The following is a 7165-nucleotide window of genomic DNA, read 5'->3' as shown; positions in this document are numbered from 1 at the left end:
TAAACATGGCAATCACTAATCGGGTGCATTCGTAAATACTAAGATTGCCAAGAGACATTAAGAAAACTGTTCCACAGTCATTTTCATTATAACCTGTAGTAACCCCACATATGTATTACATACCTAGGTAGGCAGATAGTTGTAGGCACATTAATCAAGGTAGTGCATAGCGCGGTGCAAGGCAAGCCCTATTTCTCGACCATTCATTTCACGCCACAAAAGAAGCCATCTCCTTTGCCACGGTTTTGCACATAATAAGAAAGCAGTTTGGAAAAAAGAATTGTAGGGAAACTTCTTTTCTAATAACGTAGAAAGGTAAAGTTTTATAAGTGTTCCGGTTTTGAAATTACAGGCACATGGGACTTGTCAACTTTAGTAGCAACGGAGCTCCTTGTGAAAGAGTTCGTCCAAGGTACTACTGTCACCTTATCTATTTCTGCCGCCAAGCAGTAATGACAGCATTACTATGTTCCGGTTTTGAAGGGTAAGGGTGCTGGTGAGATTACAGGCACATGGGACTTGTTAACTTATGTCTCAGGGTGACGGGCGCAGTGGCAGTGCCCCACACATATTTGCGATTTAAAGCTGTGAACGGCACTGCAACTGTTATGGATAGGCGTGTAGCTTACCATCGGGCGCACGACTTGTTGCTCCCGTCACTTGATATTATAAAAAAAAACTTATGTCTCAAATGACGGGCGCAATAGCCCCTCAGATCTTTACGATTTAAAACTCGGAGCAGCACTGCAACGTTATGGACAGACGTGTCGCTATCCATCTAACTGAAAACCAATGACCGAATGAATGTTAAAAATATAATAAATGATCACAGATTCATAAAATTTCGAAACGATTTCTCGGGAGAAGCGTTTCATATGCATACCGATAGACACCCCGGACACTCCATACAACGGTCGAAAATTATTTACATACTACATACAGCAAGGCACTATCTGCACACGCGCAAATGTGTGCGTGAAGTGGCAGGGTTACCCATCACTTGCTCGTACTATTTATTACGTTGCGTGGTCAGAGCGGCAATCTGTTATGTATAATTCAATTATACAATCGTAATAATTATACATGTTCATTACGTATTTATATCGATATAATATTATATTTTTCATTAATTCACTAAACTGGAATAATATTGAAGATTTATTTTAAAATTTAAAAGCACTTAAAATGTCATATTTTCGACAGGTACCTTTAAATAAGGTAACCAAAGTACTTGAAATTGCGCGTGAAATTCCAAGATTATAATTACCTCGTTAATAATTAGATATATTCAATCCGTAATATTTTATCGGCAATACAAATTGAAAATTCGAGAACCCTTCTCTAGCTCACGAAGTTATGGCGTCTTATTATATTGATATAATAAATCTGTATTATGTATTACTCTGGACTAAAGAAAACAAAAACTGAATGAATGTAACACATAAGTTTTTTACTTACTTCGTTTCGTCTTTCAAAAAACGAAAGAAACCCTCTCTTTATCCCGTTTAGATGATTATAAACAACCGTAAACAGCACAATTTACAACCATTGTAAATAGTAACGTAAAATGATGTTATATATTAACGTACAAATTTCGTAATGAAAACTATATTCAAATATTAAAGCCGTCTTAGAGCGAAAACGGCTCGCCGACAGCCTTGTTCTCGTTCAGTCAATATGACCGTCAATGTGCGGGGCGTGGTGCGGTATAAAAAGCTAGGGAGGGGCGGAGAGTGTCCGTTCTCATTACTCGTTACGACGACAAGTGTCAAAATGTGCCTCTTATTTTGTGACCGCTATTAGTGACATTCATTTCATTACTACTTACTGAATTATCACCTCAAATACATTTCATTGGTCGGTTCAAGTTTTCTTATGGGCATTGTCCACCTGTTGATCGAGGTTTGCGGCTTAGGACATGGTTTCGAAGAGCTATGTATGTGACGATACGATTTTATATTGAAATTTTATTCAACATACGGCCATCTAGCGGCCTGTGGCCGGATTACGACGAACTATTAACATCTGAACGAATAGATAATCAGAAAATTGAAAATTCATTAAAATAAGACTTAGCGATGATTTGAAATACTACCACGGGTAGTATTTTTTGGTGCAGCTACCGTTTTTGCACTCCAAAAATCATTTTCCTAAGATTTTAGAGAATTTGCGCGAAAGAATGACACACCCATACATTGACTTACAATTATATGGACGTCGGGTCCGCGCTAAAAAGTGTCCAAACTTATAGGGCGTTAAAATCGTATACAGAGCGTCATTCACGCTCTAGTCTTCGTTTGTTCGACTGACAGCGAAGCAAGCAAAATTAGACAGTACTGCGATGACATTACAATTTAAATTCAACGTTTTAGCTTTTTCATATTCCTTGACATGTCACTACGTTTAAATAGGTTGACTTGGGACATTTTTTTCGTGGTTTTTTTATTAGACCCGTCGTCCATTTATTTGTAAGTCAATGCACCCATACCATACAAAGCGAAAATGGCAGACTCAGCTCAAGTACGTCTTTCGAGACCTATAGTTGGCACGCGTCGGATGCTAACTAACCACTGCTACTGTATTTGTACTATACTTTATATCATTGTTTTGTTGCAGCCTTTACGCCTTTATTTTACCTGTTCTTTTCTCTTCCTGTACTCTTTATTTCTACAATAAAATTCATGTGGACCAAACCTTCTATTTAATTACGCGAGGCCCGCGTGATAATTATAAACTTTACCAACTGATAATATCGAATCAGGGTTCGAACTCAGGACTTCCTACTTTTGAGGCAAACGTTATGTCAACTAAGCTATCGCCACTATCTGGTACAGTAAGTAACTTATCACAAATACGAAGGACTTTCTTCCGAGTCTCGTTATTCCGAACACGGTTCGACATATTTTCATTAACGCGATAAATGTCTTGGCATACATTTTTGTAACACGTATCTTGCGTCAGTGTCCTCCTGATTATTATGGCTATAAATTAAAAATTCAACCAAAATTTTGTTTTGTAAACTGAATTGCGAAGCGAGAGAAGGATACACACATGCTTAAATGCTTACATACTTCCACAATTGCATTGTAATAAGGGTTCGCTTATCTTGTATTACTGTACAACATAATAGATTAAATTGGAAGTACAACTAAACGAACAAAAAATGTATTATTGATATAATGTTTTAACAGGAAATAATGAATTTGCCCGGGCTTGCTAAAAATCAGCGTCACGACACGGTTTAAAAAAAAACGATTGTGGCTAAAGCTGCACAAGTCCTGATTGTCTCAGCCGCGACAAGTATGACGATTGTGATCATGTAAATTGTTTTAATTTTTCGTTTTTTTTTATATTCGTGTCTGTGCTCGCGCAACAGTTTCTCTCCTTCTTTCTTTCTTAATTTGATATTTTATATCTCGGTAACTTAGAGCGGAGCTACGGTACGGAGTGGTCATGGTTCTAATCCCATCGGGTCGAAGAAATTTTTCTGTGTTCGATCCATCGAGAATATAACCAGATATAGAGACCAACTCATCAGGAAAATGAACCTTATATCACTTTTAAACATCAACTCTCGTTTGGACTGAAATAGTACAACGCCAACAACTGACCTGTGTGTACGTCTCCGCATATTTCAATAATATAACAAATTGTACCTAATATAATCTCAGTATAGAGTACTAAAAAACCGACCTCAAAAGTACGTGGAATTACGTCTATTTGCTAAGTTTTATTGAAATATTCTTAAATTTGCCACTATACAGGACTTGACACTGGAGACAATAAAAATCGGTTCTCACTACTCAAAGTAATATTAAGAGAAAAACGCCTTGAATTGGAGAAATAGCAAAATCAACCATCAAAATAATTGCTCCTTAAGTAAAACTTAGGCGCTATTTATAAAAATGAATCTTCATGCGTGAACAGCCACCCTTGGAGGTAGCTGATTTCCTTCAAAATGAAATGGGATCACTATGGAAGTACCCCCTTTCCAACAAAAAAAAAGAATCATGAAAATCGGTTCACAAATACCGGAGTTATCGCGTAACATACACACAAAAAAAACACATTCGAATTGAGAACCTCCTCCTTTTTTGAAGTCGGTTAAAAATATTCTGTATTTATTGTAATAAGATAATATCTCTAGCTATGGGGGGCTGATCTATTCGGTGGTTTGGGAAAAACAGCAAAACATCTAATTACAAAACAAACGGAATCACATTTCATCGGTAATTAAATTATATTAAATATGTAATTTTTCAATTTTCGTCTATTATAGCAAAGCTCAAGTTGAACTGGTCGATTTGAAGTGAAACAATTGACGACACCCGTCAATTGTTTCGAATTCGGGCTGGCCAATCGAAGCGCAGTTGTCATTATAATGAGTTTGGTAAAATAGTTTTCGAACAAATTAAATGACATTTCGTCTCTATTTCTGGTTATGTCTATACTCGATGGTTAGATCTTTATATTAATAATAAGAATAACAAATATTATCACAGTTACAATACAATCTTAGTAAAGCTTCAATGGAATTACAATTACCAGTGGTTTGACAAACATTAACAGACTAGACTTACAATGCCTAGTACCACAGAACAATAAATACAAAAGAAGTGGTTAGTTAACGTCTGATGCGTGCCAACTATAGGTCTCGAAAGACCTATCAGAGATATTGTACGGTTGTGTCATTACTTCGTGCAAATTCTCTAAAATCCTAGAAAAATGTCGTTTTGGAGTGCAACAATGTTAGCCGTACCAAAAACATTACCCGTGGCGGTATTTCATATCGTGGGAACGTCTTGTTTTTCAATCTTCAATTTTCTGTTCATCAAAATATTTTTTTATTACAAGAAACGAAAGTAAAGCTTAAACCCCAGCAATATGGTCGCTTCTTGTTTGAAGAACTAAATTAATAACTCCGATTCGTCGTCGTTCAGCAATGAGCCGCTATATGGCAGCACATTGATTGAAATTTTTCTTTCATTGAATATAATATATAATTCCTTTACGATTAAGGCTGCAAAATTGTGGAACGATCTCCCATTTGAAGTCCGACATTCTAAGTCGCTACCCATTTTTAAAACCGGATTGCGTAAATATCTTTTATCACAGTCCTAGTCTGCAACGTGTGTATTAGTAAGTATAAGTTATTAGTAAGTATAAGTTCATTTAGGTATATTTATATATACAATGTATCTACGTAAGTATAATATATCATTATTTTTTTAAATATTTTATAAATTACTATGTGTCTTTATTTAAATTTTTTATATTGTATTTTTTTTTTAATTTATACAATTTTTTTTTTTATATTTGTAAAATTGGCACACTACGTCTCCCGCTCCGATTAGCTTTCCTCTAACTCTAAGGTTGTCTGGAAGAGATCGCTCTTAGCGATAAGACCGCCTTTGCCCACATTAGTTTTAAGTTGTTTATGTACTGTTCTTGTTCTTGTGTGTGAGCAATAAAGTGTTTATCTATCTATCTATCTATAATATCAAAACGTCGTAACTTATAATAATAGATATTGATGGTATTGAACTTTGAACGATATGGCAACAGGGTAAAGATTAAATTATATTAAGAATCCAAAATTTGTTATTTCTTTTTAAATTTGAAACTACGACCATCAAAATTTTGTAATGTTTTAAATTAAAATGTGTGAGTTTTGGCGACATTGGTTCTGATAGTAATCGAGGCCTAAACCACTTCCATTGTTTTTTTCTTCCGTGTCTAGTACCCACAAAACTACTTCATTAATTTTCTCCTATAAAACATGGAGTATTATTTAAATGACAGTAGTCTTCAAACCAGAGAATTCCTAGCAGCTGTAATTTGATTGAACGCTCCAATCGTTAGACTGGGATTTAAACTGATGTCGGAGGATAAATATTGTATCGCTCGATCAATTTGCGAGCAGTTTCCAATAAACGCTATGGTCGAGATATGTTCCCTGTTTTGTTGGAAATATTTTCAATTTTCGAAGAAAAATATAGATTGACAAAGAAAATATTGTCTCGGGTCTGGATGTTTGTGGTACCGTCGTTGTTTCCATAACACCAGTGCTTTAACTACTTACTTTGGGATCAGAGCAACGTAATGATGTTGTCTAATATTTATTATTTTTTAATGATTCCAGGTCACGGGACGAACGATCGCGCGCCTGGTGTTAAGCGACAAGCCTGTTCATAGCAGTGCCACTCAGAGCTTTAACTCGCAAAGATCTGAGGGACATTGCCACTGTGCCTGTAACCCAGAGACGAGTCTCCTGTGCCTATAATTTCACCAGCACCCTTGTACCCTTCACAATCAGTAATGCTCACATTACTGCTTGATGGCATAAATAAGTAAGGTGGCAGCACTTCCCTGGACGAACTCTTTTACAAGGAGCTCACTGCTACTAAAAGTTTGTGGATTTACATCTATTTCCCAAGTTTTATTGAAATCGGTTAACGGTAAGTGATTGAAATCCAACTAACTGGATTCCTAATTTGCAACCCTAAGAGGTGAAATATTTTCTTCAAATTTGAATGGGACCACTATTGAGGCACTCCCTTTACAACAATAAATGAATTGTCGAAATCGGTTCACGAAAATGTCGAAGCGGTCGAAGAAAGTACTCCTTTTTTGAAGTTCGTTAAAAATATATCACTTTCATGGGATACGAATTCTACAACTTAATTTTAGTACATATTTAAAACTGTAAAAGGGGAACACTTGGATAAAATAACACAAAGCATTGAATCACGAATAATTGAGGTATGTCATTCTAAATCGTGGCCATAGCATGGCAGAATATGTGTGATAAACCTCCCCGTGACAATATTTAATTCAGTTAATAAATCTAAGTTTGCTTATTTGGTAATGAACTATTGTTATACAATTTGAAGAACAAGGACAACCATGAAACAAAAAATGTGTTAACATGTCGTTTGTCGCGCTCAATTTTTATGTTGATAAAATTACTGTGCAAATGTTTTGACCACAGCTGTGACCTTGCAGCCATGTTTGGCACTTTTTTGCCATCATTGGTTGCCGGCGCTCGCGATGACATAAAAATGTGACGTCACGGTGCTCGCCATTTTCGCTATTGTGATAACATTTTTAAATGCCGGTTTATCACTCGAATTTCACAGGTAAATGTGGATATAATAGCTTTACC

The 7165-nt window shown here is 36.0% G+C and overlaps 1 protein-coding gene across 1 annotated transcript in view; it reads right to left on the bottom strand.

Annotated features, from left to right (window-relative positions):
- LOC113227377 (juvenile hormone epoxide hydrolase-like) overlaps positions 1–7165 on the bottom strand; it is a 120103-nt gene that overhangs the window by 15581 nt on the left and 97357 nt on the right. The window lies entirely within an intron of this gene.

This window comes from Hyposmocoma kahamanoa, unplaced genomic scaffold, assembly GCF_003589595.1.
Source record: "Hyposmocoma kahamanoa isolate Upper Pololo Valley unplaced genomic scaffold, ASM358959v1 210, whole genome shotgun sequence".
NCBI classification, from domain to species: Eukaryota; Metazoa; Arthropoda; class Insecta; order Lepidoptera; family Cosmopterigidae; genus Hyposmocoma; species Hyposmocoma kahamanoa.
Note: the sequence above shows the minus strand (reverse complement) of the source record. Positions and strands in the feature narration are given on the sequence as shown.